Below are 20,245 nucleotides of genomic sequence, written 5' to 3' on the forward strand. Positions count from 1 at the left end.
TTTTTATTACCTAAAAACTCAGTGTTTCATTAAGTAACTTGCTACTAAAGTCATATTTTTAGATATTACTTGGTGTATCAGCTTCATTTGAGCAGCACAGCTGGATCTCACAGATGTTGCATTAAGTCGGAGATGTTCGATCCTTTCTTCTTCTTCTTCTTGAACAACCTCTCAGCTGTTCTTCATGTATCCAGATTACTCCTGTTGGTGGATACAACGCTGTCAGAACTATATCGCGGAGTCGCTCTCGTGTGACGTGTTTGCGTAGCTGCAGGTGGCGCCTAACGGACAATTTATTAAACACAATCTAGTTTACAACCTGGTACAAAAAATGGTTGTAAACATGTTTATTTCTGCTGTAAAGTCGGGCGTTTTAACATGGAGGTCTGTGGGGATTGACTCACTTTTGGAGCCTCAAGTGGTCGTTTAAGGAACTGCAGGTTCTGGCTTCATTTTAAAGCCCTGGATGTTTCCCGCTTGAATTTTCCTCACAGTTCAACCGTTGTTCGTAGAAAAACAACATAACGTCTCTTTCTTGAGAACAGAAACTCTCGGTGTAGCCGAGCCTTTACGGTTCATCACTGCTCCTTAATTAAAAGTGACAAAATCCTTTTTTTTCATGTTTTCTGACATCATTTATACTCAGAACCTTATATTCATTAACACTCTCCTCTACTAGTGTTGAAAACCAGCCGACGTACAGAAAAAGCTATTAAAATACTGTATTTAATCACTAATATTTTGACCCCGTGTGTGTGTTTAGGGCAGCAATAAACAATGATTTTAATTATCAATTAACCTGTTTGATTGTTTTCTTGATTAGTGGATTAGTTGTTTGGTTCATAAAATATCAGAAAATGGTGAAATCTGTTTATATTTGCTGTTTCATAAAGGTCAACGTGACACAAAGATGTTCAGTTTACTGTCATTGAAGACGAAAGAAACCAGAAAATATTCACATTTTAGAAGCTGAAACGAGAGAATTTGACAGATTATGAAAACAATCGTTAGTTTTAATAGTTGATAACTAATCGATCAATCAGCTTTAGTGATGTTAGTGAACTCTGGTACTTTCAGAAGGAGCTTTTTGTCCGTCACAGGCAGCCGTCGGCTCATCGGTCGTGGATCGAAAGGTCACCGGCGATCAAGGTCAAAGTGACCGTCTGAACTTCGAGCGCGGCGGCGGCGAGCTTGTAAAACCAGAGCGACGCTGCGAGGTTCAGTGTTTTTTTTAGTCTGGGTGTTAAAACAGAAGCTGAGCGGAGAGAATCTGCTGCTGATCAGATGTAAAGAGTCTTTCTCACTCTGTGTTTTTCTGACAAAGAGAGAGCGAGAGACAGACGGACGGACAGAGAGAGCTGTCTGTCTGTCTCTCGCTCTCTCTCTTTGTCGCTTTTTCTTTTTGGCACATGTTGCCACGGTAACCGCCTCCTCTTTTTTTTTTTTTTTTTTTTTTTTTGGGCCAAGTTGTATTGGTGCAGTTTTTTAAGGCCCATACTGGGCTCCGTCGCTCCTTCTCCCCCCTTTACACGCACACACACACACACACACACACAAACACACACAAACACACACACACACACACACACCTCTGCTGAACCTGTTCTGAATGAATCCATCTCTCTAAAACACACACACACACCATCATGCCTTCACACCTGCCGTCATACACACACACGTGCAGAAGATCCAGTTTGTCTTCAATGTGTTTGTTTATTTCTCACACACACACACACACACACACACACACACACACACACACACTCTCCCCATCACTGACATCTCTCTCTCTCTCTCTCTCTCTCTCTCTCGTTGTTGTTGTCAGGTTCAACAGGAGATTACCCAGAGTGCCGCTGGCCTGAGGATCATCCAGAAAGGAGAAAGAAGAAGAAGAAGAGTGACGGAGCGTGAAGATCGAGGACGACGCGACAGCGACAGGAGGAGGTGGAGCCTCAGGAAAAAAAAGTCCCTCCCCCTCTCACCGGTGAAGCCCCTCCCCCTCTGAGGAAGTGCAGTGAGTAGCGGCCGAGAGACGTCCGATCGTTATCTGTGAAATTAAAATCCGATGCTCTCTTTACTTCTCCTCCTTCGCTGCTGCTGCTGCTCTGCTTTCAGACAAGCAGCAACGTTTCACTGCATCGGAGAGTGAAAATGACAACGTGTGAATGTGATTAATTGTCACTTTTACCTGCACTGAGCATCACTTTCTCTCTGACGGTTAAACTGACAGCAGCAAACACCGTCAGCTGTCACTAATTAACGTTAATTCTGTGAGTAAGTTTCTTAAGATCTCCAACAGAGTGATGCATCTTCTTCTTTCATTCACATTATATCAATAATTGAACCTTTAGTATTTGGATTAAGTAACTTGTTGGATCAGATTAAAGTGTCAGATACATATTTAATCAGCATTCAGGACGTCCTTAAATCAATCTGTGAAGCAAAGATCTTTTATTTTGAAACTCCTGAACTGACTACAGACAGGTACGTCCAGTTGTATTCAGTTTAGAGTGTTTAGTTTAGTCAACTAGCAACAAACAAAGCTCTTTAATAGATGTTGTAGTTGAAATGTTTCATCTAAAAATGGAGAAGCTACATCTTTAGCGTCACTGGATAATGTGATGAGATGCTGCCAAGTTTTGGTCGGACGGTTTTGTCTGAGACTGAATCCTTGGGAGGAAAAAACACATTATGTCTGGATGTGTTCAACCTTGTGTTAAACACCTGCGATGTCTAAAAGTTCACACATGTTGGACTGAGAGGTAAACGCCATCATTTTCGGTGTCAGATATTCGCCCCGAGGTCTCTGCTTCTGTTGGTTTAACGGCGTCTCTGCAGGACGGACGAGCGGGAGGAGGATGCTTTGTGTTTGTGGGAACAGAAGAGATGCGACTCTCTCCTGTTAGTTAAAAACGAAGAAGAAGTAAACTGGTCACATGATGCTGTTGCAGGTGATGGTGTGTTATGGTGAGTGAAGGCAGGTGAGCCTCCGTTTGTTGCAGAAACGGAAGCTCAGACTTTCTTTTTTTGTTGTAAATCTTCCAGAAACCGGATTTAAATCTAATTCTAATAATTTAATGGCGGCGTCGGATGCTTTCGATCGCTGCTGTGTTAAAGTGTTTTTTTTTTCTAATTAATGAATATGCTTTGCATGTCATTCAGAGCGGCGTTAATACCTACTTTGAATAAGAGTGATTGACGTCAGTTCACTAACTAATTCCATGTGGAGGTTTTGTAAATCAGACTTTGGGGCGTTTCAGCGTCTGACATTATTTGAGTGTCAGTTGTTTCCTTCTCAGATTCTTTCACCGCAGCTTTTAAGTCCAAAAGCATCCGAATGAATTAGAAACTTGAGAAGCAATTTTGTAAAAGCGTAAAGAAAGTGTGTGTCCTAAATGGAGAAAGCAGATGTTAAAGTGGGAGCCGTCACTGTGTCGTACATCAACCTTCATTGTTTAAGTCATTTGAGTAAAAATACCAATTCAAGCTTCTTAAATGTGACTATTTGCTGTTTTATATCACTGTAAATTGAATTTATTTGGGTTTTTAGACAGTTGGTTGGATAATTTGACTTGTTCTTGGATTTTATTATTAGGATTCCACCGCAGACTGTATATGCAGATGGACGTAGCGAGGTGTGACGTCTCCTGTTGGTTTCATTGGAGCCGGTTTGAAGCCCAGAGTTGCAGCTTATGGTCGGCGCCATTTTTACCGTTTGTAGCCAAAACCTTCCAGATAAGGAGTGCAGGTTGTTTCCTTTCATGCTCAGAAAACACACAACCCGCTACCTCAGACCCAAGCTAACGTTAGCTTACTGGGAACTCCGAGCGCTGCACACTTGGGCTAACGTTAGCTACTTTAGCTATATTGTGCTAACAGGGCAGGTATCATAATCAAGTAACATTAGGGGGAGCGGAGGGAGCAGCAGGTGAGCCAATTGTCAATCAGCATCCACATGTCAGACATCAAAGCTACTATAAGTCTTCAAATCCTATTAATGTATCAATAATTTCACAAAATGACCAACAGCACACTCATTAGAGGGTCTGAATTTAGGGATTGAGACCAGAATGACTAAGTTGACCCAAGCTAACGTTAGCTTACTGGGAACACCGAGCACTGCACACTTGGGCTAACGTTAGCTATATTGTGCTAACAAGGGCAGGTATCATAATCAAGTAACATTAAACCTGCTCTCCCTCGGAGCAGGTTATGTCACAGTAGCAGCCACGATATGTCTTCAAATCTTATTAATGTATCAATAATTTCCAAAATGACCAACAGCACACTCATTAGAGGGTCTGAATTTAGAGATTGAGATCAGAATGACTAAGTTGCTTCAAGATGTGAGAGCTGCTGCTGGGATTCTCCTGTATTTTCTGACATGTTACAAACTCTTGGATGAAGTAAAACAATTATAAAATAATGTCTAATACTTGTCAGTTGTAGTTTTAGACTATTTAACAGTGTTGCTTCAGCCTCTAACAGCCTTCTCTCAGAGTTACTGCTTGCAGAAGTGTTGCAACTTTCAACGTGTTTGCAGCCAAAAACATACGAAATTAAGCATGAATCCTGATCCCGCATTGATTAGGCAGGAAGTCAGAGATCACATGTGAAAGAGTTTGCAGACCCTCGAACTGAAGCCAAATCTGCACAGCATGGATAAACAGAGAGCGAGGCGAGGTGTTACTGGATTGAAGTCATGTTGTTTCAATTTGTTACCAAATGTAACAAAGAGAAAGTCCTAAAAACACACGACGAGTATAGAAGTTTTAATCACCAAATGTATTGGAAATAAATGTAGAGTAACATCAGCTTTAAGTGGTGGATAAAAACATCCAAATACATACTATAAACTCCATAAAATGTCACTTTATAGTCGTTCATGCATGTATATCACATCATCCGGCGCTGTAGAGAGACAAATGCAGGAAAAATGAAGTGTCAGAGAGTCTCCACATTCTGCAGTAAAGTGTGAAGACTGTAAAGCAAGCTGCTGTAAATCCCTGAGATTTGTTCGGAGCCCCCAGTCGGCAGCGACGAGTAAGTAAGAGGAGGTTCTGATCAGACGGCTCAGAGGAGGAAAACCCGCGAGGAGGAGAAGAAGAAGAAGAAGAAGAAGCAGATCCTCAGTTGATAGGTCTGGGGAGAGGAAAAAAAAAAAGGGAAATATTCATGTCAACCGGTATTTACTTATAGATAATATCTCACTCAGCGATCCTTGATATACATGACTGGAACTAAACACTCGTGTCGGGTACAGTCTCTTCTCCTCCGACAGGAAGAGAAAACTTGAAAGTGAAAACCAGCCTCACAACTTTGGTCTCCTTTGTCCCTTCAGTGTCCTTCACACACAATTTTCACAACATTCAAGAACTAAAGAGGTACTTACATGTTTTAAATCCGGTCAGTGTTGGTCTTATTTGTTCCAACATGAAGATAGTTTTCTCATTTGTTCTTTTGTCTTTAATAAATTTGAAATCTTTAATAAAAACGCCACTATAACCTCAACATCCCTGGTTCCTAACCATCCACATCATTTCCTGTCTGCTGCTTCCAACTATGCAATAAAGGTTTCTGAGAGTCTGATGAAAAAGAGAAGAAGAAGAGCTGCTCGTAATGTAGAAAGTGTTCTGCTGTAAAGGTTGTAGAGGATGTAGAGAGTGATGGACGAGGATCCAGGAGAGTTGAACCCGGAAGGCCGAGAGATTTTTCAGACGAGTAAAGAGAAGGCCAAGACACCTTTTTTTTTTTCGGTACAGGATGTGACTCCAGGAAGAGAAGGGAGGGAGGGAGGGGACACTTTTTTTTTTTAAAAGATGTGACAAAATTCAAAACAGAGCTCCAGCAGGTTGGCCTTTCTAGAGTTAAAAAAAAAAAAAAGTATGGATGGAGCGAGGAAGAGCTCGGTCTGAGGAAACAGGAGGCAAACAGGAGGAAGAGAGAGAGGGGGAAAAAAAAAAAATCATATTTGAGAGTAAAAGTATCAAATGATCCAACAGCAGAGATGATGAAATGAGAAGCAGAGTTGAGAGAGAAGAAGAAGGAAGGAGATTTGATACTTGAGGGAAAGAGAGGAAAAAAAAAAAAAAAAGCAGGAGAAAGAGGACTAATGGAAGAGACACGTACTTCAAACTGTATATACAGTCAGACACAGGATGGATGATGGAAAGAAGAGATGGTTTTTGAATCAGGTAGAAGTGTGTGTGTGTGTGTGTGTGTGTGAGAGAGAGAGTGAGAGTGTGTGTGTGTGTGAGAAAGAGAGTGAGAGTGTGTGTGTGTGTGTGCTGGTTTGGAAACCGGCGTCTATCCCTCCTCAGCTGGAACCAACATGCTCAGTTCAGCAGGTTCATGCAGTAACAGTTTAAACATGGCAGCGTGTACCGCCTCTGGTGCCCCCGCGGCACTAAACTAAACCGACTTTGTAGTCCGAGCTGCCACAGAGGCTGCTGCTACGCCGGACAATTGTGTAATGTGGGACACAGCACATGTTCGGGCAACTTTTCCACAAAGCTTGTCTCAGTAGAAGCTCTGCAGGTTTTTTGTTTTTTTTTATGTGTGTGTGTGTGTGTGTGTGAAAAGTTTTGGTCACTACATCTGGAGCTGTCATGGAGGTCCGGTGCAGAATATTTGTTATATGGATAAACGTCTCATAACCAGGACGGAAACGCTCGCTGACGATTGGACAGTAGATTCATTCAGTAATGGTGCGACGATGCCTTCAAACGGGCTTCTGTTTACTGTTTTTTTTTTTTTTTTCTTCAGGTAGTTTCGTCTTAATCGACCCACTGATGTGATATTCACAACTGTGTACGTGAAAGTTTTTTCAAATTAAAGGTACCCTGTGAAGTTTCTGACCTCTAGCAGCTTTATGAAATGTTTTTTTTTTTTTAATGAGTAGGTCCCTCGTTTTATCTCACGCTGGTGACGCTTGATTGATAAGTTGCCATCTGTTGAATTAATTAGCAACTATTTTGATAATTCGTTAATTACTTTGAGTCTTTTTTAAGAAGAAAATGTCCAAATTCTCAGATTCTAGTATCTCAAATGTGAATATTTTCTAGTTTCTTTAGTCCTCTGTGACATTTGAGGACGTCAGCGTGGGCTTTAAAAAAAAACAGTGATTGACATATTTCACCATTTTCTGACATTTTATACCAAACAACTGATTGATTAATCAAGAAAATAAATAACAGATTGATCGATAATGAATATAATGGTTAGTTGCAGCCCTGCCAATGGTTTCACACTGTTCCACTGATGGTATGGTGGCTGAAATGGGCCAAGAAACTCAACAAAGGCAGAGAAGAAGAAGTAAACAATGCAGAGTTTAAAATGCTTATTAATTACCAGTTTGTTAGATAAACTTATAATGTATTTAATAGAATTTGCTGTTGTTGGCCTTTCAAAATAAAGTCCAATACATTGTATTATTATTACAAGTCTAGTTGAGATTTGCTCTGCAGTTCTTTACATCTTTCTTGAACCTTTTGATTCTCTGTTAAGAGAGAACACAGCTGTTTTTAGGAGACACTACATCATATCATGAACTAATATATCTTTTTTACTTTGATCCGTCTCGTCCTGTTCAAAGTCTTTAAGGTCATATGTTTCTCACGTTGATATTTCAGCACCAACTGATGCTGGAAATGCTTGAAACCTTCCTGATTTATAGCACACATTGCGGTCACATGACGTACGAGTTGTTGAAATGTAATAAATAAACTGGAAACTCAACACCAGTAAAATACACCAGCAACAGCTTTAAAGAGTGTTGAAAATACTGTAATCATTTTTAAAGTGTGCATCAGCTACTTTTACCATTTTTTTTGCCAGCATATAAGATTTTTTTTTTCCACTGCAGCACCAAAAACCAAATCATAGTCACCAGTCTCAGGGCTCGCCGGGGTAGAAAACCTGACCATCCTAAGCCAGAATTTACCAACGTTTGGCTGCTGTCCAGTCAGCTTTTTCAGCATTTTGCTGGGCTCCAGCCAGCCTGCAGGCCGGTGCCAGCCCCACTGGGTGCTCGGGAAGGTTTATTTTCACGGCCCTTCTGCTTTAGTGAATGGGCTCTGTGAAGCTCAAGGGGTGAAGCACGATACTAACACTGCCAGGGTGATGGGTGCAGTTTGCACAATGGGTCACCCCTGCTAAAAATATTAGCATAGAAGGTGCCACGAAGCATCTCGAGTGAAAGCATCCACCGAAATGGCACATTGCTGGGATTGCAGAAACGGCTCAGCACCTGATAATTCGGGTGGGTTTCTCTCCTCATCTTACTTGCATGGAGAGTTTTCTCTGTCATTAAAATGCTGAGTGAGTCTCATGACCCTCAGGTCCATGAAAACTGATTTAAAACAGACTGTATCATTTCAAAAATCGATGGGCGTTAAGTGATAAGATTGTTTTCTCCTTTCCTGAAAAGCTTATTTTTTTGCAGATATGTGGCTTCATCAGCAGTGATATATTACAGTGCTGTATGTATATCTGCACAGTTATAACTGGCAGCCATTGTGAATGAGTCTTAATTATATGATGAGCCAAAATATTTAACCACACATCACATCAACATTTTCACAGCAGCATCGAAATGCTTGTTGGTATGTCTGGTTATTAATTGTGGAAAAACAAAGGCTTAATGTGATGCCCTAATGTTGTGTCACTCTGTGATCATACTGTTGTTGATAAAATCGCCATCTGTTACCTCCAAATGCTGCTGCGGTAGTCTTAAATCTGAGCAAGCGAGCGAGCGAGCGGCGGCGGCGGCGGTGGTGGTGGTGGCGTTGTTGTTGCAGGAAGCGGAGCGGGGATCTGAACCGGTGGTGGGAGGGGAGGGTGAGGAGGAGCAGCGGTGCAGGTGCTGTGTGTGTGTGTGTGTGTGTGTGTGTGTGTTTGAGGGCTGATGGGATCTCCACAACCGCTGGTGGAGGTATCGACTACGTGGGAGAGAATGACTCACCCTAAAAAATCCACACACACACATATGCACACACACCTGTGGAGGAGGTGTGTGTGTGTGTGGGCAGGCAGATTGCTGCTCGCCTCTCTCTCTCTCTCTGAGCTGTAGATTTAAAGTGTGGCTGCTGCTGCTGCACTTCACCATCTTGACATACTTGACCTCAGCCCTTTGCTCTTCTAGGAGCACAGACCTTTAAAAAAATGTCCTCCACCTCGCTCGGTTTGTTGGTGGTTCTTTTGAGATCTCACTCCCTGAGATCGCCTCTTCTCCAGCTGTTCCTGTGGTGACCTCTTGTTTATTAGGGTGTATCCAATCCAACTTTTTTTTTTGCTCTCCATGTGTCTGATCCATACAGCATCACCTGCTTCAGAGTTAAACGTGTGTGTTTTGGTATTGATTGAGATGTGTTTTGAGCTGCAGATCTTCCTGAGCATGTTAAACACCACCCCTAGCCTTATTGATCCAGTATTTTTTTTTTTTATGTTGGCATCTCTGCCTCCGGTGGTGTCCACAGCAGAGCCTAAGTATGTGAATGCTTCTACCTCCTCTAGGGCAATGCTGTACATGAGGATAGGGGTTGCTGGTTTTGGAGTGGATCTTTAAGACCAAGATGGGTCGCATTCCTGCATTTGTATTTGTGTGTGTGTGAATGGAGAACTGTGTCATCCGCAAAGTCAAGGTCATCTAACTGCTCCAACATTGTCCATTGAATCTCATTTTCCCTTCAGCTGTTTCCCCTCATCATCAAATCAGTTGTCAGGAGGAAGAGGAATGGTGAAAGTAGACAATCCCCGCTTGACGCCCGTCTTGACATTAAAGCTCTGCATGAGGTTCCATCTTGATAAAGTTTATGATCTTGGTGTTAATTCCATAGTGGTCCATTAGGCGCCATAGTGTTGTTCTGTCTAAGCTTTCAAACGCTTTCTCACAGTTAATGGAGTTGATGTACACGGACGTGTTCTATTCAATAGACTGTCCAGTGGTGATGCGTAGTGTTGCTATGTGGTCTGTGCATGAGTGATCTTTCCTGACTCTTGTTTTCTGGTCCCGGAGCCTTTTGTCTACAGCTTCCTGACCTGATTAAGGATTTTACTGGGTAAAGAAAGTAGGGTGATCCCTCGGTAGTTGTTACATTTTTTTCTTAGGTCACCTTTCTTTGGAAGTATCACAATGTGTCCCTCCGACTATTCTGTCTTTTCCTCTTCCTGAATTCTTCCAAAGAAGCCGTAGAGCATGTCTGTCGATGGGTTTATGTCTACTCTGAGGGCCTCAGGTGGAGTATTGTCAGGGCCAGCAGCCTTGCCAGTTTTCAGTTGGTTGATTGCAGCCTTTATTTTCTGTTTTTGTTGGTCTGTCACACTTGATTTGTAGTGGTATGCCAGCTTTAGTAATATGTGGCTGTTCTGCTGGTGGCGGCCTGTTTTGGACCTCTTCGAAATGCTCTAACCCTCTGTCGAGCTGCGACTCCTGGGTTGAAAGCAGTTGGTCGTTCTTGTCTGTAAATGGTTTATTACTATGTTGAGACATCCCAGACAGTTTCTTTGTGACGGTATATAACTCTGGAGAGATGAGAACTCCAGCAACACTTGTGGTATGAAGAACAACTTTATTAGTTGACCAACGCGTTTCGGCTCGTGGCCTTCGTTAGGGGCATCATAAAACACATTACAAACACATGGGTGACACCATATACCAAATATGGCGTCACCCATGCCCCTTCTTGGACACTCCCCTTGCCTCTGTTAATCTTGGACAACGATTGGCCTGAAGCCACATGACCATATATGCAACCCATCTTTGTAGATGTCCCATTGGCTGATATGTGTCTGGATGTATATGATTGGTTGTTTTTTATATATATATTTTTTTTTTTTACCTTTTTTACCTTTTTTCATACCCAACTTACTTTATTTAAATGGTGTTTGTAATGTGTGTTATGATGATCATCTCTCTAGACTTCTTTCCCTTCTCTGTTCACTTTGGAAGTAGGTGAAGTGCCAGAGACCTTCACTCTGCATCTACAGCATGGTATATAACTCTGTCATGTTCCTTTGAGTCGCTGCATGTTCTGCCTCCTTGGCCAGGTTCTCCACCTGTGTTCTCTTGTCACTCCTGATGTTCTTTTGAACTTCTTTGTGGCCTCTCTTGTACTCCAAACATCTTTGAGGTCTCTTGCTCCAATACTACGGAGTAGGTGGTTCAAGCTGTCATAGAACATGGCCTTGACCTCGTCATCTGCATCGTTGGTGGACGCATGGCATTGGGATTATGTGGGCTTTAACTCTCCTGTTGTTGGTTTTGAAGGTTGCAGTGATGAGGCGGTCGCGTTCGTGTCCTTTCTAGTGTCCTTCGTCATCATAATAGCTCAATTCAACCTCATCTGAATGTGTCCATCTTGTTTCTACCCAACCCAGAACTGAGAGATTGTAGTTAACCATTTCTTCGGCAGCCTTGCCAGCTTGGAGCACGGTTCGGATGTTCCATGTTCCCACAGAGATGGATTTCTTTGGCGTCAGAAGGTGTGTGGGCTTCCCAGCGCCGTAGTGGAAGCGTCATAGTTCCCATCACTTCACCAACACAACACTCTTATTTCTACGCCTTTTGTGTCTTTTTCTGGTTTTGTCTTCCACCAACACACCTGCATCGGAGCTGTTGCAGCGGCTGGTTGTATCTCAGCGTTGAGCAGGAAACATTTTACTTGTGGTGATTCACTTGCTGTGTTTACTGGCTTGTGTGTGTGATTTTTATCACTTCCTCTAAGGTCTCAAGTGTTAAGTTTGAAACTTTTAGGTTGTTTTTTTTCTCCCCTCTGTTGTGTGTGGTTGTGGGTGTTCTGAGTTGAGAAATGTGTCATACAAAATCTGTGTACAGATCCAAACCCACCTCTGTTGTTGTTTTTTTGCAAAGTTCTGTATATATCATGAGTTCCTAGAAATGTAAACAGCAAAATGAACAAACACAGAACAACACTATCAGAGTTCATTTGGCATTTTAACACTGAAATTAACTCTATTGACTATTTTTTGTAGTTAAATTAATCTGTCTTCAGCATTAACTAGTGTTAGTCCTCAACACTAGTGTGCTCTGATAGAAGTGTAATCCCACAGTAAGGTGTAAATATGGTTATATAGGGTACAAATATCTAAAAAATCATATCCAAAACAGTGCACATAAAGTAAATTATGAAAAGAAGAAAGAAAAGAGTTTTTTGCTTTACAACACATTTTATTTAAAACTTGCACTGAATAAAATATATTTCCACAAAGACATTAATATTCTAATTATGTCATTGAGGTTAGAGATTTGACTGTTTCACATTAAAAATCCTTTAATTGTGTTGGATTAATCGCTCTGTGCAGCTTTCAGCATTTTTCTGCATCTTTCCTTTAGAGCTGCAATGATTAATCAGTTAATCAATCAACAGAAACTTACTAAAACTAAACTATTTTGACAGTCGATTAATCATTTTGAGTATTTTTTTAAGAAGAAATGCCAAGATTTGTCTGGTTCCAGGCTGTTAGATGTGAATATTTTCTGGTTTATTTACTCCTCTATGACAGTAAACTGAATATCTTTGAGGTGCTTTGGAAAACATTTTTTCACAATTTTCTGACATTTCATAGATCAAACAACTAATCTATTAATCGTTGACAGATTAATCGCTCTACTTGCCTTCAAAACACAACTTAAGCAGCATCCCCTGTATACATGAGGGTAAATATTGAACTGTTAGCTTTATGCTACAGCTAGCTTTCAGCATAATTAATACAGGACGTACTAATTGGAAATGGTCAACGCAAGCAAATATCATATTTTTTTCACAATAAATTACCAACTAACAGGCGTCTCAGAGAAGGAAACAAAACTTTTGTGCTTTTACTGTAGTTTTGAAGAACCCTGGAATGATAAACACAGATTAAAGTCCTGTTGATACGCTAAATATGGCCTCAGATTTCTCACTAATTCAATTCAGAAGATACACTGACAATGTTGTCAAACTACTTAAGCAGACATTAGCTTTACTGCACTGACAGTGAAATAAGAACATTTCAACAACTGCATGCAAGCAGATTTTTGTAGTTTTGGCTTTGAGCAGTAAGTTGGCAAAACAAAGCCGACTGGTTTAGCTAAGTTTGGGTTTAATACCTTTAAATCACATCAAACAAGATAACTGAGTATCTGCATCAAAATATCATATATTACTCACAAGACAGCTTTATGACTCACTGAACTAATGCAAAAACCAATTGACAACATAGTCGTGCTGTGGTTGAATTCATGAGGTTTTGATCCACGTTGAGGGCGAAGTTAACCAATCAGAGAGAGTTTAAAATGACCATGATAGCACAGTCAAGAGTTACAGAAACCACAAACCACTTGTTGACAGATAGATAAACAAGATTTGATTTAAATGAAGTCTTCTTATGAAAGTCTAATCAACACCAGAAATTTCACTTGTTATTCATATTTAATACTCTTCTTATAAAAGCTGTTGGTTTTCAGGCTTGAATCAAGTGTTTGGAGGTTTAAAGTGAGTCCTCTCCAACTCAAAGACCCTCAGAAACTCCATCCATAACATATAAGGAGGTCAGGATTCAAGCTGCAGTCAATCACTTTCCTTCCAGACCCAGTTTTTTTGGATTTTTTTAACACCAGCTTCCATCCGTCCTGCGAAAGCAGCTCAGTAACACTGGAGTTTATCCAGCGCCACATAATTGAGGCCATGATGAAGTCAAGTGTTTTTCAGAGTAATGAGTGTTAGACTGCTGTAGTCTGGAAGGTAGATCCGCCTCACAGTCCCCCTCCAATCACCCACCCACCCATCCATCCCCCAACACATTTGTTCAATTTTGTTAAGTGCCACTCAAGAGATATTCCTCAAAAAATATATTTAAAAAAAAAAAAACATTCTCAAATTGATTTTATTTCAGGGGGAGGGGTTAGAAAGGTACGGACGTTACACGTGTTTTAAGAGCTGAAGTGACAGCAGAAATGGAGATTTTTAAAGGTAACTAATCCAATTATGGATGAAGTAAAATGTGGTTGATGTGTTCATAATGGAGACGAGAAACAGGCTAATTGCTGGAGAAGAAAGCATCTAAATGACCCACGTTTAACCCTCCTAATGATCAATAAAGTACAAATCTCCTCAGCAGAACTTCAATGGAGGACATTACGATTCCAGGTATTATTAGTATTCTTAACTCAAAAGAAATAAGGCGTCATTATCGATTAATTTGCAGATTATTTTCTGGATTAATTGATTCGTGTTTGGTCCATAAAATGTCAGGAACTGTTTCCTCAAATGTCTTGTTTTGTCCACAACCAGTTTACTGTCACAGAAGACTAAAGAAACCAGAAAATATTCACATTTAAGAAGCTGCAATTAGAGAACTTGGACTTTTTCTCCTCATAAAATGACTCAAAACAATCAATCAATTAATAAAATAGTTGGTGATTAATTTAATAGTTGGCAACTAATTCAGAAGAAGTGATGAAGAGGCCTCAACAACCTGCAGCAATAAAGGAAGGCGACGTGTATGTAGCCTGAGAGACAAAATGTAGGGAAAAAAAACAATCTCTACATCATTCGCTGCTGCTCGTAAAGCTCATCGCTGTGATAATTAATAAGGAGACTCAGATGAGCTTATAACATTTTTACCAGCTCGTCTCGTCTCTCATCTGGATCGTAGCTGCTGGACAGTGAGAGAGTGTCCTTTAACTGTCCAACAGCTGCAGTTTAGAGACATTTTAGTAAGAAAATCTTGGATAAAAAATAGGATTTTGATAAGTTAGAAGGACACGTCCCCCCTGTTTCCAGTGAAAATGACACCCCTGGAAGTTGTGAGTTTACCTGGAGTGATAGTTACCATTGGAAAATAGGTGTCAGATTCAACTTGCTGGAACATTTTGTCACATTTTTTTTTTTTATATTCTTGCTTGTTTTCTTTTTTTTGTGTGTGTGTGTGTGTGTGTGTGTGTGTTTACAGAGACACGTAGATGTAAGCGCCGGTTGGTGTGGGGTCACATGTCAAAGCACATTTAAAAAACACGTGTTAATAACATGTAGTGAGAGAAAAAAAAAAAACTGCTGTAACTGGCTTATGAATAAGAAAAAGCAGATTTAAATGTGGCTCAGGTGGGTTTCTGAGAAATAGTAGTGAGAGTGTTTGCTTTCACAGAGCTGAGATCATATTTCTGGTGCTCGGAGGTGGTACACTGAGATACTTCACTTGATATCAAACAGTACTCCCAGTGACGGCCAATTGCAGATAGACTGCTGGGAAATTTCTAAAATTACTATTCCAAATTTACAAGGTGGAGCGCTGCCACTGTTAGACAGTTTAGGGAGAGCCGCGCTGCGTAAACCGTTTTAGTTCGTCTCCTGCTGTGATGCAATCTGTTACGAGCATCAGTCAAATCACCCTCTCTGTTAGAGGATAAGAAAACACAGCCGTCAGCCAAGTCGGTAAACTCGGTAAACATTATGGAGGATTCCCCAACCTGCATTTACACTGAGCTGCAGCATTTCTCTTTCTTTTTTTTATTTATTTTTTTCTTTCCAGGGGAGCAGTTACAGAATACCTACAGGTCCTTCAAATACATGCAGAGCTTTTTAACGTGAAGATGTGGGAGTTTAAAATTAATATCAGGCTCTTAAACATGCTCATTACAGATCTTGTTTTTCAACATGTAATTAAAGCCTCTTTTTTTTTTTTTGCTCTTAACGTCCACTCTGATTAATCTAGACCACATTTATAAGTAAAATCTGCTTCCTGCCTGCTTTGCTGAACACAGATGGGCTTTATGTCGCCAAATATTTCATTTCCTGGTGTTTTTTTTTTTTCTTTTTCTGCTTGTTTGATGTTTTCACATCTTTCATAGCAACAACAAGGAGATGACAGAAACAGGCATGTGTAATTATGATTTATGAATATACAACCTGAATAAATGAGTGGAGAGCAAGAGATCACTGAGTGGTTTGATGATCTCCACCCAGCAGTTGGTAGATTCACCATCATCATCAAAACACCTAATGAGGGAATATCTTCGGAAACAACGGTGTTCATCCCTTCAATAGATCTCTACAGAGTGGAGGAATCTGCTGTGAGCCAGAGTAGGGCTGCAACTAATGATTATTTTCATTAATTAATCTGCCAATTATTTTCCAGATTAATTGTTTAGTCGTTAAATATTAGTGAAAAAATGGCAATGTGTTCGTTAACAGCCTAAAACCTCAAGATATTTAATTTACTGTCATATATGTCAAAGAAAAAAAGCAAATTGTCACATCTGAAAAGCTGGAATCATCAAATGTTTGGTATTTTTGCTTGAAAAATGACTAAAACGTTTCCTCGATTATCAAAATAGTTGCCAATTAGTTTTCTTTCAATCGACTAATCGATTAATCTACTGTGAACGCCAGTATTAAACCCAAGATCCAACAAACCTGAAGCTTTAAGATGTTTGCGTTCAGCTTATTTTCATGACTTTGCCACTCCGCTGGTGTACGACTAAGTAGTTGCTTCCCTGAGTGACGTGTTTCCATGTGCTGTTATTCTGCCTCAAGTCCTGGTGGCTCCTTAAAGCAGCTTTAATCAATATGTTTTATAATAGCAGTGTCTGATATGTCAGTGTGTAATGTGTTGGTTGTGGCTCGTAGTGATGAACCTACAGAGAATTATCAGCTCGGCTTTATGGAGCTTTATAGTGAGTTTCAGCTCGTTGTTTATCTGTCCGGCTGCAACTTTTACTGTTCTGGTTCACTCTCAGCGCTCTCATGGCGTCGTTTTCAGAGAAAAAGCTTTAAAAAGCCACTGTACATTACCTGTTCAGCACCAAACGGCAAACAGACACAGTTAGCTGTAGACTAGCTGGTGAACATAGTGGAGCATTTAGCAGCTAAAGAGCCAGATATTTCTCTCAGGAGTTGGTGGAGAACAAAAACAGAGCTAAAAGAGAGTGAATACTGGACTTACATTCACCAGGTGGACAGAAACACGACTCCAAATGAATGATAATGTTGCTCCGTAACTGCTGGATGTGGAAATAAGCAACTGTTTGCTAACAAGTTCAACATATCAACTTAAGAGTTTGTGTTTAAAACTTGTTTTGGCCCCAAAGTGGCCAAAAAAATCAGTTACTGCAGCTCAGGACAGAATTGGCGAGTTGTTCAGTAGGGCTGTAGGCAACCAAAGAAAACCGCGGTCAACTGAACTCGTACATAATCTTCAACTAATCGATTAGTCGCGATCAGTTGAAGATGCTATTTCACTGTTTAGCATCTTCAGGTTAGGCTAACCTATTGCTGCTAACTTTGGAGCTAACCTCCTTTACTTTTCCAGCATTTGGAGAAACAACAGACTTGACTATTTAGCATTTATTAACTGACACACTGGAGTCTGTACTGTACATTTACTGCCAGACTGACAACTTACTACTAACCTTTTCCTCTGCTCCGCTCGCATCCACCGTCACTTTCCTGCCAATCGGTCTTTCCCACCTGCTACACAAACATATTAAGCAATTCCCTATTCCTAAACGGAGTTACGCTACCAATAGTTTCCTAGGTAACGACACAGAGGTTGACTCACGTTTCAGAACAGCGCCGCACAGAGACTCCCAAACACTATTGATTTCCGAATAAATGGATATTTGACGTTAATTTTGGCATTAAAAAATGTTTTTTTGGCCTCTCATTGTTATAATTACAGGAGAAACACTGATTCAGTAAATGTTCACTACGTTCAGTAAACGTTCAGTAAACGTCGAGTACAGTTAGACCCAGCAGTCTCCATTAGGTTGGGCGAGTTCAAAGTGATGAAAACAACGGGGGTGTTTTGAATACACCCCCGTTGTTTTCACAGGCAATTTGTTAGTCTGTCCCTCCCGCCGCAAGAAATAATGGATTAATCCTAGAAATCTACTGATGTGGCACTTCTCTCCTTATGAAAGTAACACAGAGATTATTCAACCAATGAGAATTTGGGGGGACGAGAGCATATCGACCAACTAATCGACCAGTCGACCAGCAGACTACAGCCCTATTGGTCAGTTTTCTACCATTTTGTTGAAGTGTTTCTGTACTTCTTCCGTTTCATAAGGGAATCAAAACGAGAGCGATTGGTTGTCGCCAGATTGTTTCTCCCTTCATGTTTGCATGAACTTGAAACTTCCTCAACTTTGGTTCATTTTTACAAAAAAATGGCATCCTGTCACAACTGTACAGTATGTGTGAACAGGAGGTAAGTAAATGCCTCTAAATCCGTTTAAAAACTTAATTTATCTGCAGTCCCGGGTGACAATCATGCTTAAAAAAATGCTGTTAAATATTAAAAATTGCAGCATGCTTTGTATATTACATCATACAAGTCATATAAAGGCCAGCGGTCACAGGGTTGATGGTTGATTTCAGCCAAAAAATTCAGCAGAACTTTGTCACTACAGTGTGTCGTGGTCCAACTGATGTCCTGTAGAAGTGTTGTTCACCTGATGCTGTCTGCAGAATGATATGCGAGTGAAGAAACAATTCTTTTTTGGTTATTTTTGTTCTGTAAAAACATTTTGTACAAATTATACGAGGTGTGTTCCTCTCTGCTTTGGGATCACAATGTACAGCTTACATCTGTTGACAGTCGGTTTGGTGAGAATTCTTCCTGCTCTGTTCCTGTATTTTGACTCCGAGCATTGTCCAAAAAAGGTCTTTTAGAACAGTTAAATTTGGCTTTTTGAAACCTGAGCTTCCCCGCTGAGAGACTGGAGACGGGACTGGAGGGCGGAGAAGGGTCGAGGATGTCGAGGATGGATGGAGAGCTGGAGAGAGAATGGATGGGAGGAGCGGAGAGAGAGAGAAAATGCTCTAACAATCCATTTGTACTGCAGGAGTTTCCAAACAAATCCCCGAGGATGGAGGTGGTGTAACAGAGAGAAAGAGACAGAAACGGCAGCCTGTAAAATATGACTTATATCAGAACAATGTTTCATGTGTTGATTTGGTTCTAAGACTATTTGTGAAAAGAATATTTCAAGTTCAACAGTTTTTTTTTCCAAAGCAGTTTAACTATAAATCTGTTGTATAATCATATGAAGATTGGAGCTTGTTGGGTGGACACTGAATTCGACCCCCCCCCCCCCTCCCCAACCCCTCCTGCTCAGTTGGTTTTCCTCTTGGAGCACGAAACAATATCCGTGTAGAGAGCACAAAGAAATGGGACTTGGACCACGGCTCCATCTGTACAGTATTACCCTTGTTGATTCTCCCTTTGTGAGCTTGATTTCTGAGAGTCTATTTTGCATTAGTGCTGCATGAATTTTCCACAAAAATCCTCCTCAAGGGTCGAAACAACAGAAACACACGGACCTGGACCAAGTATTTGTGTGTTTGCCTAAAGGAAAAAATCCACCCTGAACACTGTTACACAACTATTGTCAGCGTATAGACAATACGGCGTTCACCGTTAGACAATAGTCCGACTCAGCGGGAGTCCGGGGAGGGCAGCAGGTGAGCCAACTGTCAATCACCGCTGTCAGTCAACGCCCCCATGGCAGACATCAAAGCTGCTATAAGTCTTCAAATCTTATCAATGGAGCAGTACTTATTAGTGGTCTGAATTTAGGGATTTAGACCAGAATGACTCATTGAAAACAATGATTGAGTTTGTTTTTCTAGAGAGAAGTTGAGGCCTTTTGAATGGAGAGTCAGTTGGAGCGTCTAGCGGCTGTTGGTGTCACTTTAAGGTACTTAAGCCTCAAGATGTGGTTGCTGCTGCTCGGTCTGAACCCGGTTTGTGTAGAGAAAGAGATCTACATCTAATAACATATAAATGCCAATAGATTTTTAATATGTTTAATATATTTAATGTAGTGTAGTGACCCATCTGTACACAGTTTTTAAATACATTTTTTTTTAATTCTTTATTTAATTCTGTGCTGGGTATAAATGTACTGCTGCAGTCTGGTACACAGGACGCTCCTTTATTTATTAGAAAAAGTACAACAGCAAACTCCATGTACAACCCACAAATGGCAAATGACAAATCAGTAGTTTGTTCCATCTTGACAGCATTCAAATCTCCTACCAACTGTCTCTTAATACAGTATCCTAATTAAGAGTCTCTCGTAGAAGCATTTATTCACCGCAAACCGTCACGGTACGGACGTTATGATTCCGTGCATGCAGTCGTACGAAGAATACGCTATGACCCAAACAGTTACTGTCAAAATAGTTTAATAATCCACTTACTCAGACATGTGGAATGATAATTCTAGAGCACGAGTTCCACC

The 20,245-nt window shown here is 40.7% G+C and overlaps 1 protein-coding gene across 5 annotated transcripts in view; it reads left to right on the plus strand.

Moving 5' to 3' along the window:
• Nucleotides 1–20,245, plus strand: part of LOC121912633 (zinc fingers and homeoboxes protein 2-like) — a 140,896-nt gene that overhangs the window by 40,954 nt on the left and 79,697 nt on the right. For all 5 annotated transcript variants that reach the window (XM_042434872.1, XM_042434870.1, XM_042434869.1 and 2 more), the window contains one exon: nucleotides 1,826–2,014. The gene's annotated coding sequence lies outside the window, so the exon portion shown is untranslated. The remainder of the gene's footprint in view (nucleotides 1–1,825; nucleotides 2,015–20,245) is intronic.

The sequence above is a fragment of the Thunnus maccoyii genome, chromosome 15 (assembly GCF_910596095.1).
Source record: "Thunnus maccoyii chromosome 15, fThuMac1.1, whole genome shotgun sequence".
NCBI classification, from domain to species: Eukaryota; Metazoa; Chordata; class Actinopteri; order Scombriformes; family Scombridae; genus Thunnus; species Thunnus maccoyii.